Here is a 13,220-nt window from a genome sequence, read left to right as displayed (position 1 = left end):
TCATCCTCTAGGATTCTTCATTTAAACTCCGTCCACGACTCTTCTATTCTTCTACTCTTCGCTATCTATACATAAAGTAATTTCTAAGAGAGTTGATTCCTTCTTGAATGATCCTTTCTCCCACCGAAGATATTCTTTCTTTCGCGTTTAACGATACTTACGATAAATTTATATTTTAAATCTTTCATAAACGAGATAACGTTTAAATATGTAAATATATACTACTTTTTTCTTTTTTTTTTTTCCAAATTCGTCCTCTTGGAATTTGAAGTTTCTGATGTAAAATGCTTGTAATGTCTTATCGATTATTCATACTTTTTGGAATGACAATGATTTAAATACAATATCATTAAGCAAAAATACAAATTTATTATCGTGTTTGAATTACGTCTATTCAACTAAATCGCTATTTTTCAACCAATTAAATGATCTTCTTCTAAATAAATAACTTACTAATTTATTACTTACTTAATACTTACTTTAAGAAATTTTACTTATTTACTTAAATACTTACTTTAGGAAAACAATATTTCACTAGTCGCTTCTGATTATAATGAGATGTGTCAGATATTCATTTATTACATTTAGTTTCAATAGTTAAATCTCATATTTCGCTTAAAATGTTTATTCCAATTTTCTAATACTATTTATATTATTCTCACAAGATCAAAGAGATAATTTCTTAAAAGGAAGCTTCTAAAGATCATTAAATAATTATATATACGATACCTAATTCATACTATACTCTTATTCTCTGAGGGATTCACGAAAACCACGAGAAACGAATTTGCGCTTGTTTCGATTGAACGATAAAAATCGCCTGACTTAATCCCGTAGAATGTAACGGTAGGTAGGTAGGTAGGTAGGTAGGTAGGTAAGTAGGTAAGTAGATGTACGAAGAAGGAAGAAAAAGATTCGATTCGAACTCTATCTATGAATTGTGTCGGTACTTTTTTTTTTCATCGCAGATGAGAATGTAGAAAACCGAATCGATGAGAAGGAAAGAGAAAGGCTGGCATGCGAGAGATACAGTAGAGCGTGAGAAAAGCAAGTCGACGTACAAAATTGATCGACCCTCCAAAAATTCTCTAGGTAGTTTCATTTCGTGTTACGGAAGAATCGAGATCACGATACTCGTATCTAGGAGTAATATACACATATATGTGTTTGTATATATATATATATATATATGTATACGTATATGTTTATGTATATGTACATGTATATATGTATAAGTGTAGTAAGAGCAAGGAGAGAAACGCATGCCAATTCTCTGCGTTGGAGAAACAGCTCTCGATTTTGGTTCCACAACGAAACGAGCTTCGTTGAGCTTTGAACATTCTGCTCGGGGCTTTATCATCCAACCGGAAATAATTCCTATGCTAATCCGTCTTTGTTCGTGTATGAAGCAACGACTGCTTCGAGGGCAAGCTACATAACTTCCCTTTGCTAATGCTTAGACGATGCAGAGACGGTTTTCAGGACAACACCGAAAAGGATGATGTTTCTTCGACGATTGATTTGATATGAGTCATCACCATTAGGGTATTTATTTATTTTACGATTAGTTTTCCCTTTTCGAAAGAAAAACTAACCACCTTTTATATATATATAATATATATATATATATATTTTTTTTTTTCATGAAATTATAAAATGCAAGACTCAATTTTCACGAGCGAGCGAAAAGCGATTTTTCTTTAGATATTTCATTCTTTTTCTTCTTCTTTTCTTTCTCCCCTTATTCATCCATTTTTCTTGGGAAAATCATGAAATAGTTTCGATACGAAAAACGTTTTTCTTATTTACTCGGCCTTCCTTCTCTCCTCGGTTTTGCGAAGGAAGCTCATCTAGTTGAACGCGTCGATTATAATAAGGGAAGGGAATTCGAAGAGAAGACCGAGTTTCGTTCAGGCGAGTGCCGTAAAGCGCGATAACGCTACGATGTCGAAGGAACAAAGCCATGTTTGCTTTCCCTCTACGATACTCTCTTTCTTACTCTTTCTCTGTTTCTTAAAGGATAAGATGCCGTACAGCGTCCGTAGTCGAAGCAGTAATGATGAAGAAGTTGTGACGAGATCGAGATTTCGCTCTCTCGAATACGTGACTTGCTCATTGATCGAGATCGGAATTCGCGACTAGAATATGAGAAAGCTTCGAGTTAGCGAGTCGCAGACTTGGTATATTGGAGCTTATGCTTCGAGTCGAGAAGAAGAGATATACATATCCTGGGCGAACTTTCGAACACGAAGGAAGAAACGTTAATTTTTCAATTATGTCCATCCACAGCGACTATTTCATTTTCGTTAGATTTGTCAGAAAAAAAAGAAAACAGAGAAACGAGTTCATTAATGTACGAGCATTCAATCCACCTACTATTAGAAAATTACATCAAGTCAGATATAATAATAGTTGATATAATAGAGATTGTCGGTCGAACGAAGTTAGTAAAGGCCTCACCTGGGAAACCTTCGATGAACAAACGAAGCGAGGGTGCATGGTGATAGGATCGTTGGGATCACGTTTAGAACGACTCGAAAATCCTGTTGCAGTTGTGCTAACTCACTAGGAGTAACCTGCAAATTTGGATTATACTCTCGAAGACTTCCTCTCTGTTTCGAGGTCCCTTTCGTTCCATTTCTCCCTCGATATCCAGTACGACCGGTCACCGAGTTCAGAGAACCGCTACGAAGGCAGCAAGCGGGAATAATTGAATCCATAAAGTCAGCAGCGTAGCTTGCTTTATGGTTCGCCTCGACTTCCTCCCTTCCTCACCTCTGTTTTAACGTTCCTCTTCCAGAGTCGGTAGTTGAAGCACGCTTCGTGACAGCAAGACAAGGACTTTTGATGCAACAGAGAACTTGGCTTCCTTTCATAAACCTTACTACCACCTTTACTGTTCCTACCAATCAACGACGAACTCAATATGATATTTCTAGGGGTTTTTCTTTTACTCACTATTCTGATGTTTCTATCTCGCTATTCTTTCTCTTTCATTCTCTCCACAAACTTACCTTTCTTTCAAGAAAATAACTTTCTACTGTGGATATAGAGACGGTTGTTTCGTTTTATAAAATAAAAACAAAACAAAAAAAGGAAAGAGAAGGAAAACTGCAGACGTCGAGATCGTTAATAATATTAACTGGCAGGTTTGACGTTATCTCGTAACGGAACAGCTTGCTTTTTCGGACGTTTTACAAACCCGAGATCCGAGTAAATCTCATGGATTTACTCGTCACGCATTCTTCTTTCTCCCATAGTTGAATTCAATTTATGTAAATATATCGTACTTTAAAAAACTTGAATTCTCAAACGACGTTTTTAAGAAATTAGTAATAATCTCTTAGAATTATGTATCGGTCGAGCGTGTAGCTCGTCTGATTCTTTTGCAAATAACGTAAAAGCCATTTATAATTATTTATTCGAAAAAAAAAAGCTTTCAAAAAGTACTATCTGTTCATGAGACGGACCATTTTTATTTGATAGTTGAGACAGAAAATACGTCATTGCGCTTTAACCAAGGTTCGCAACCCTCTTCGATCTCGCAGCTTGCTTTACTTGTCATGAAATTTCTCACCAAGCGGAGGCTTCATTCTCGCCATTTCTTTGCACCCACACCGTCGCGTGACCGCAACCCCAACCACAGCTCTTTTCCTTTCTCTTCGACATCACCTTCATTTCCGTCTCTTTTTCTTTTTCTCTTTTTCGCTCACACGTGTGCGCGCGCACACACAAAGCCTCCACTAGAAAATACTTGGAGAGTAGAAGAGAACGTCGTGATATTAAAGACCTGCTATAAATTATAAGGCTTTGTATTTGAAATCTTTCTCTCTTTCTCTCTCTTTTTCTCTCTTTCGTACGCTCTTATTTAGCTTCTGGCTCTTTTCTTAACTCTTTTCTCTCACTCTGACGTCAACTCTTTTCCTTACTTTCTACGAAAAATAACGTTGACCTAGCTCGACGCCTCCGTCAGATAAGGACGTGTTTATCATTGGTCTTGCAGCGTCGAGAGCTTAAAATATTACGAGAGAAAAAGAACATATATGTATATATACATATATATATATATATATATATATGCGACCGAGGACATTTTTGAACGTACGAGTTCCACAACAAAGTATGTACTCGAACGGCAATGCGCTTAAACGCAATGTTTCGTATTTCAAATCTAACTGGAAAAAGGATAAATATCTGCTTGACATTTTGGTACAAATATATCGATTTCGCGACAGGTATCGTGCGCGTACACTCCAAAGTATCGAATTCTCTTCGATTGTAGTTGCTGCGCACCAACAGGTAACCTTTCAAGATAGACATGCGGACCCATTGTGTTTTGGAGCGTCCATTATCGTACAGACAAGGTTGAAAAATATTTTCAAGAGAGAAAGAGAGAAAGAGAGAGAGAGAGAGAGAGAGAGAGAGAGAGAGAGAGAGAGAGAGAAATAGAGAGAGTAAATATGAGCGAATGACAATATTTTTTACATAGTTATTCGACGAGATGTCTTATGATTAAGTACGAATAATATATTTTTCGATTGCGAATAATAGGTACTTGTATCTGTTATAAATTTTATACTTCTAACTCGCTCGATAACAAGTTTCGAATTATTCAAATAATAAACAATATAGTATTTCCTTTGTCAAAATTTTTCGTTTTTAAACGAGCATTTCTATTGTACTTTTTTCCCGATTAATATCAATTTTTGTTATGATATATTAAAATTAAATTAAAATTAGTATACTTTGTAGTGCTCTCTATAAAATGTTTTTCATTAAAACTCATCAGAATTACTGTTTTGACGTATAATAACAATGTAAAGATGACAAAGAAAGAAGTCTAATTATTTATGTAATATATATGTATTATTATAACAGTCTTCCAAAGAGATTTCCCCGTCGTTCTTACTAAGCCAATTCGGTTACGAGTACCTTATTTTGTCATTATATCTTATTGAATCTATATATTTATAAATAAGGGATATTCGTAAAATGAAGCGAAGAACAACAAAGAAAAGTGGTTGTTTATTATTAAATAAAAACTGTAATAATTTTATTATAATGTCGTTTGCAATCTGTAAAATTTCGATGAAGTATAAAATGAATTAAGTTATTATTTCAAAAGGTCGACTAATTTTATGAAATATCTCATACGATCCTTTAAGCTATGATTCAAGTTGATTGTCTTCACGTTTATATAGATTGTAGTATGCAGTTAAATAATGAGCGAAGAATAAATCTTAGTTTGAATAGATAAAACCCTTCAGTATCAAGACATAATGTAACACTTCTCGTTTGCATCGATAACCTTTCGTATCTTTGGGCTTTGTACAAAGATATTTCGAGAAACTTGAGAACAATAGTAGGAAGTATGTAACAAACAGGCCGTCGAAATACGGTAAAGTGAACTCGCGGTAAATTTCTATCCACGAATCGAGCTACGCGTATCCTCTAAGGCACAGACTCATACATATATAATACATAGTATAAGTCGTAGATATTATTAGTAAGAAATAAGAACGAAGAAAAATTCAATCCGTGATTGCTAGAATCGAATCACATTTATTTTTTTGCATCAAATAAAATTCACCAAATTCCATTTGACGATTTTAAATAAAATCACTGCAATCTATAATTTACTGTATGATTAAATTTATTCCAGGTAACGCGTATCGAGTGCATATTGCATGTACTACATACATATTTAAAACATATGATATTTAAATGATCGGATGGTTTTCATTGCTCGACATTTTTGAATTACAAACAATGGTTTTTTTTTTCAAGTATTATATTTCTGGCTTTCGATCTCGCAATTTATCAAAATAAAATCTATTCAGATTCTCTAGAATATTCGTGAGAAACATTGTGAGAGTAGTAAAAAAAAAAAAAATAAGCTTAACCGATTTCGCCGCGATGCGTCAGATACGAGATACGAGATGAAACGATTTAATAAATGCAAAAGAATTTTAGGATATTCGAGTAGATGAAAGATGTCTAAATTAGTCTAAAAAAAAAAAGTGATCTTCGTTTAATTAGAGATCGGAAAGAAAATTTTATCCTGAAAATATAGTTTCTCTTGTATTTCGCAGAATGTTATCGATACTTTATACATAGTTCGATGTTATCTCATCATTTCGCAACTTTGATATTTTCTCGTTTGAGTCCTTCGCAGAGAGTTATGCGTAATAAGGCGATTAACGATAAAAGGAGAGAATTGAGTTTTAGTTTAAAATTCACAAATGAGATTAAGCGCGTATTCTCGAGGGATATGCATTCGAGATTATAGCGGATATGTAATGCAAAAGAGCAAACATATATATGATGTTTCAGAATTTTCCGGTCAAAATTCGCAAGTATCCTTTATGAATAAAAATAAGAATATAATTTTTAAAGAAATAACATTTATATTAACATAGTTCGTTTAAAGATTTATTTAAAAAGTATAACAATTCCATTTATCATTGATAAAATTTACGGAGATCCAACAAAAGACTGCGAGGAGGCGGAGTCTTTCACATTTAATTAGAAAAGATAGAGATTAAACAAAACAATAACAATCGAACATTCAATTAAATTGCATACTTTTTGACTACACGTAATACTTGATAACTCTTTCGAATTTGCTTTTTCTACAAATCGTTCTACGTTCTTGGCTATTATAATGGAGTTCCAAGTTATCGGTTATTTTTATTGGACACAGTAATTGTAAAAAATTGGAAAGATATTTAAAGAAATTAAGACTATATCTTAATTTGCATCTATATTCTAATGTGATTTTTACATTGAGAATTATTATTATTTTTTTTTTTATCTATCAAAAGTAATTTGAACAAATGATTTTTGTCAGATAGAATTTTGAAAATTATTTAAACGGCGAATTTCTACGAAGAGGTCCCATATAATTACACACATTCTATAGGATCTCGTTAATGGGAAGAGGAATGGAAACCGAACGAAGCGGAAGGTTGCTCGTTATGACCGCTTAAAGAGTGCACAATCCACTCACGCGAGACTCATTAATGATTGAGGAGGTACTAGAACGAAGTAATTCATTTTCCTCCTGCTGTGATAGGACGAGCGGGTCCTTTTATCCGTCGAGTGAAATTTAGTGTGTATTCCGAAGGGAGGGTGCTTCGAACCCTCTTCTTGAAGTATCTATGATAATGCCAAGAGCGAGATGGGATCTTGTATTAGTTTAGCATAAAGTAATTCTCCCTATCCCGTGTAACTATGCTACGTATGCGAGGTACGTGCAATATTTAGAATCTAAACTCGAAAACAATTCAATATTATTTTATTGTTAATACCTTTTTGCAGTTGCGTATAACTTTAAACGATTAAGCTTCAAGAAAAATCCTAGTATATGCCGTGGACTATGAGCAAAGAACGAAGAGGATGAAAGGAAATATAGCTTCGCGATATTTCATCTTTCATAATCGAGCCATTCTTTCGTTAAACCAAACGGCTTCGTGAAGATTCACCAGACACAATACAATAAACGAGAACGGTCGACACGTACCATCTTCAAGAGCAGAGGAATGGATTGAACGAAAGGGGTAGGTATAGGGGTAGTATTTCTAGGTATAATCGTGAATGACTGGAAGCGTTCAAATTTCGATAAATGTGATTTTCAACTGCGATTGTGCGGTATAATAGCGGTCCCTCTCTTTCCTCCTTTCCTCAATGATCAATAGTACGATCTGCAGCAACGATCGTTCGATAACGATATCTGATCGGTAAATGTTGAGGCAATGCTCGCCGTAATAATAGATTAACTTCGAATACAGTGAATCGATATAGATATCGATTTTGAATGGTCTCAAACGATTGGTAGGTCTACATTAAAGGATTGCAAATACTTGACCATATCGATAGAACAACCATCAACATTCATTTTCACGTGATTTCGTCTTTTGAAAATTCTTCAATCGGTGGTATATTCAGAAAGATCAATATATTAAAGTTTTAATAGAAGTATAGTTTTAGTAGAAAAAAATGTACGTTGTCATTAATAATAGTTTTTCATATAATAAAAGTGAGAATTGCATGATACAACGGTCTACTAATTACTATTTTCTCTATATTTTAAAAGTTCTTTATAATTAGAACTTCTGTAGGTATATATTATTATACGGATCGTGGTTTTTAGATGATTTGAAAGATTACAAAATTAAAGGAAATTTGCTATTCACAAAGAGTGTGAGTTCGTTAGAAAATCACATAGAACATTTGATCGGTGTAATTGGAAAGATATTTTTGTAAAAAGATTTAAATTATTTTAATATAAAAATATTACATCTACATGGGTATATTTTAATTATTTATAATATAAAAAATGTTATGTTATAAAAAAACAAATTATAAAATCTAGTTTATACAATAAAGAGCATTAGATCAAGCTAATTTAAACGAATAAGAATAGTATCACTCATTTGTCAGAAACGATCAATGTTCTTAGTTAAGAATTCCAAAGGGATTGGCCGCATTTCTAAAAAATGCGCATTGTCCCATAAGAGATTAAAGGAAAGAAGATTTTTCTTCCGCGGTGCTTCGCTCAATTTTGCTTTAACTTTTCTCATTGGAATGAACAACTTTCAAGCTTCTTCGAAATGTTCCTCTCGCAAATTTTCTTCTCAATTTTATGCAACGCGTTTGAAAGTGAATAGAATAGATGTTATTTTAAGAGAAATTTATATTACTCACTGGTATCCGACTCGTTGGGATAATTAAAAAATGTTTATTTCAACAAAATTTCTATAACTAGAGTTGCGCTTTTTTTCTTATTCAGAAGAAAAATTCGTAAAAGCAAGCGTAAAAGTTAAACGAGCGTACGTTTTACCACTTTATTGCGAAATACTTTTTATACTGATGCTTGGTCTAAAATCTAAGTAATGAGATCGCTTATATTTTTTAAGAGCATACTAACCTTACCTTTCATTATAGCTATATACCTTTCATTATATATATATACATATATATATAATAAAATCATCTTCGAAATCTGAAATTTGCAGATAGAAGGTTTTTAGAGAAATGACAGAGCACAACAAAAGGCGACGTTCCTTCATCTGATTTCAAATGACTATTAGAAATGCATTGGTATTCGTAAATGCAACTGGCGTTCGGAGCAAATGTAAGACCATGCCAAAGTAATGTACGTTTCCTCGCTCGGTATTTTTACTTAACCGCGTCTAATCCACTCCAGCTTAACCAATCTACCGGGCTGAAATCTATTTGGTCTATTTTCTTGGATTAATTGAAAATGTATTAAGAGTAACGATGAAGTCGTGATCTGGCCACTGTTAATGTAGATCTAACGATATAATGAGAGACGTCTGTTGGCGACTGTCATTTAACAAGTTCCTCCCAGGCAACGTGACTCGCATATTTTTTTTTCTTTTTTTTTTCTTCGCAGAAGCTGAAAACACTCATGCATTTGACCACACCCTTTCTTATATAATTCTGTCCCTATACATTTTACAAGATCCCCTCAGCAACTTGGAACAACAACCTCTCTATTTACCTACGCCTCTAATCTGTTCCCCGGCCAGTTTGAAACACCATTTCTCTATTTTGCTCCACACACACGTTCACTTCCGATCTAGCCACTCCCCTGCGCATTTTGCCCCGGCCGCTGCGCAATTAGACCCTACGCAGATAGAACATGCGCAGTTAGCTGTTGCACAGATAGATCTCCGCCCCCTATTGGTTAGCCAACCACTGGCCAGTTAGCCCCGCCCCCTATGTAGTTAGCCCCGCCCACGGGCCAGTTAGTCCCGCCCCTATGTAGTTAACCCGCCCATTAACCAGTTGGCCCCGCCCTCTAACCAGTTGGCCCCGCCCTCTTAGGTAGATATACCCGCCCTATTAGGTAGATATACCCGCCCTCTTAGGTAGATATACCCGCTCTCTTAGGTAGTTAGTCCCGCCCCATACGTAGTTAGCCCCGCCCCTATGTAGTTAGCCCGCCCACTAACCAGTTAGCCTCGCCGTCCTAGGTAGATAGACCCGCCCGCTGACCAGTTAGCCCCGCCCACTGGCAGTTAGTACCGCCCTTGTGTAGTTAGCCCGCCCATTGGCCAGTTAGTCCCGCCACCTTGGTAGTTAGTTCCGCCCCTTGAACACTTTAGCTCCGCCCCTAGGTAGTTGATCCCGTCCACTAGGTAGTTATCCCCGCCTCCCTGGACACTTTAGCTCCTCCCCTAGGTAGTTAGTCTCCTCCACTAGGTAGTTATCCCCGTCCCATGGGTACTTTAGCTCCGTCCCCTAAATAGTTTGCCCCGCCCCATAAGTGGTTTATCCTCTCCTACCCTTAGTTATCCGTGCGTCTTGTGTAGTTAACCTTTCCCCTCTTTATGTTTGTTCCGCCCCGCTTGTTAGTTGCCCCCGTACCCATTTACTTGCTTTTCATTTGCTTTAATTGGAGGCTAGATTTGTGCTGCGATCAATGAATAAGGAAAGCGTTCGTCATCTCTAATATTCGATAATCTATTATATTAGAACGATACTATTTAATTTACATTTCAACAATACGAATTATTCCACATTTTATAATATATACGTAAACATTTGTCACCGTTTATTCGCGTTGACGATTTCATCTGGCCTTATTTTTCTAGCTAGAATCTTTTAGAAAGTTTATACCGACATCTTAATACATTCTGTTACAAACATGGCTTGTACAACCTCGGACGAGTTATATCCAAAACAAGAATGTTTGAGCGCAAAGCGGTGAACTACTGACTTCACCTTCGAAGCACGGTATGGCAAGCTACTGTAGATGGACACGCCTGCGAGTGAGATGTAATTAAACATGTAGCCGGTGCTTAATTTAATCGAAGCAGCCTTCCTCGACAAATGCCTCTTCCATGATCTGCTCGACTGGCTACAATTTTGCGGTCAGCGCCTCGGTTGTTTCGTCTCGTCTTTGCATCTATTTCAAAGAAAGTCTAAGCTTTTAATTAAAGAATTAAAAGAGATCGCGACTTGGTCTCAGAAGAAGAAGAAGAAGAAGAAGAAGCATGCGAGGAGTCCAAAAAGGAAAGAAAAAAGAAATTCGTTTATGGTATCTCGGCGAGAAATCGATTTCGTCGACCCGCGGGAACAATTTTATTTCAAGCCTTATAGAAAGACGAGTAATACTGCCATTTATTGTTAAACGACGATACTTTCGATTCTGGTTTTATTTCCCTCCGGTTGGAGTTTCGTCGAAACTACGAACCCTCTCACCAAAATTTTTTCTTTGCTTTACTATAAAAAAATATATTGTCAATGAAAATCCTTTTTTTCTAAGATAGCTAAATTTTATTCGTTCTTATATTTTTCGTCGTTCGACGAAAAAATTTTTAGTCTACTTCAATGAAAATTTGTATTGATTATGTCGGTGACATAGAACGTATTCGTGTTATATTTTGTTTTGAAAAAAGGATGATTCGAAAGTTACATTGTAAATGGAGAAAGGTGGTTAACGTCACGCTCATCGTTCGTAGTCGCTAAAAAATACGACAACATCCACTCCGCTTTTTTGCGTGTTATGAAGCACCAAAGAGATATATGTCGAAGATGAAGAGGGAAGAGAAAAGGGGAAACGAGTCATGATCGTTGGTGGATTAAGAGGGAAATTTTCTAGAGTAAGGAAGGAAGGAAGGAAGGAAGGAAGAAAGGAACGGAAGAGTTCGAGGCGCGCCTTCGTTTGCCATTTATCAAAAGTACCGTTCAGTCTCTTTCTCTCTCTTTCTCTCTTGTCGTATCTGCCGTCCGTGCGAAAAAGTTTTCTCAGTCCTTCCGGGACGGCCTCCATCGTTTTCTTCGAGGACGAATACCGTGAAAGAAACGGATTACAAGGATAGGGCAAAGTCTTGAATCTCTCTTTCTCTCTTTTCTCCTTTCTCCATCTACTATGAAGGCATCCCTTTTTCTTTCTTTCAGCCTCCACCTGTCGCCCAGACCGGCGCCCTCACCACGGGTACGACCACCACTTTCGACGTTCTTGTAGTCGTCTTAAAGTTTCTGTGACTGTCGCTCGAAAAGTGCCGGATAAGAAGAAAAGCTTTGGAATTATGGTAATCCCATAGCTTGTCAAAGAGAACCGGAGACGAGCGCGAAGGATTCAAACGTCGCACGGTCTTGTACTTAAGTTTCTAGTCGGAGTCTGCTTTCCCGATACTTTTTCAAATTATTCCGGTTACATCAAAGTTCTATTCGTTCGGGTAGAGTTTTAAAGAGAACGCCGGTAAAAAAAAAAAAGAAAAAAAAAGAAAAAGGGAACAGTAGCCACTTCGCTACCGATCAGCCTTCTAACGACGAACGCGACTTTTATAAAATATTCTTAACTTTATATCCATGTCTTATTCAAAACTATTCGACGATCGTCTAGAGACCTTTGAAGAAGAGATAAACAGATAAAGCCACGGGAGCCGTGGTTGGTTAAATTCGTGCGAGAAAAAGAGACGACGGTACTGTTCTATAGTGGAACGAAATCGATGCAAGCTCATTCGCGGCGCACTGGAAACCGACCAAACTAGGTACTCTCCTTGCTAAACTTTCGAGCCAGCTAGCTACCTGTACTCTGACTTCGCTCCTCATCCTCCTCGACTGTTCACGGTTCTTGCGCTTAGAGCCGCTCTCACTCTTCCAACTTAACTCGTACTCTCGGCCGGTATAATTAATAAATGGAAATGGCCGGCTTCGGAGTAGAAAGCGGTACATGATAACTGCTTACATAACCCCTTGTCCCTCTCATTTCCCATCATCCATGCTCCACCAAGTGATAGCCTTCAAAAGGATCGTCGGATCACTAGGCGCTCGACAAACATTGACGAACCCGATACTTTTGTCCAGCGGGAAAAGTGAAAAAAAAATTGAAGAGAGAGACAGCGATATACGAAATAGGAACGAAGAAAATGAGAAAAGCGTTTTGGCAGACTTCCCAAGTATCACGAGTACGCGGCATTGCGATCTTTTTGTCATCTTGGTTTAGATATTCTTTTTATGGGAATCGAACAAACCGTACTTTTATTCTTTGTTATTTTTTTTCTTTCCTCGAACGAAGAATCCGTCGCTATCTTCAAACTATAGATATTTTAACGTTCAAATTTAGATGTTCTTTCTCGTGGAAGAAGAGCTAAATGAAGCGATTCGTACGTGATGACGTTGAACATTTTAAATTAGGAAAAAACGTACCAATGCTTAAAGCATCTTTCAAACGTGAATCGAAT

The sequence above is a fragment of the Vespa crabro genome, chromosome 10 (assembly GCF_910589235.1).
Source record: "Vespa crabro chromosome 10, iyVesCrab1.2, whole genome shotgun sequence".
Taxonomy (NCBI): domain Eukaryota; kingdom Metazoa; phylum Arthropoda; class Insecta; order Hymenoptera; family Vespidae; genus Vespa; species Vespa crabro.
Note: the sequence above shows the minus strand (reverse complement) of the source record.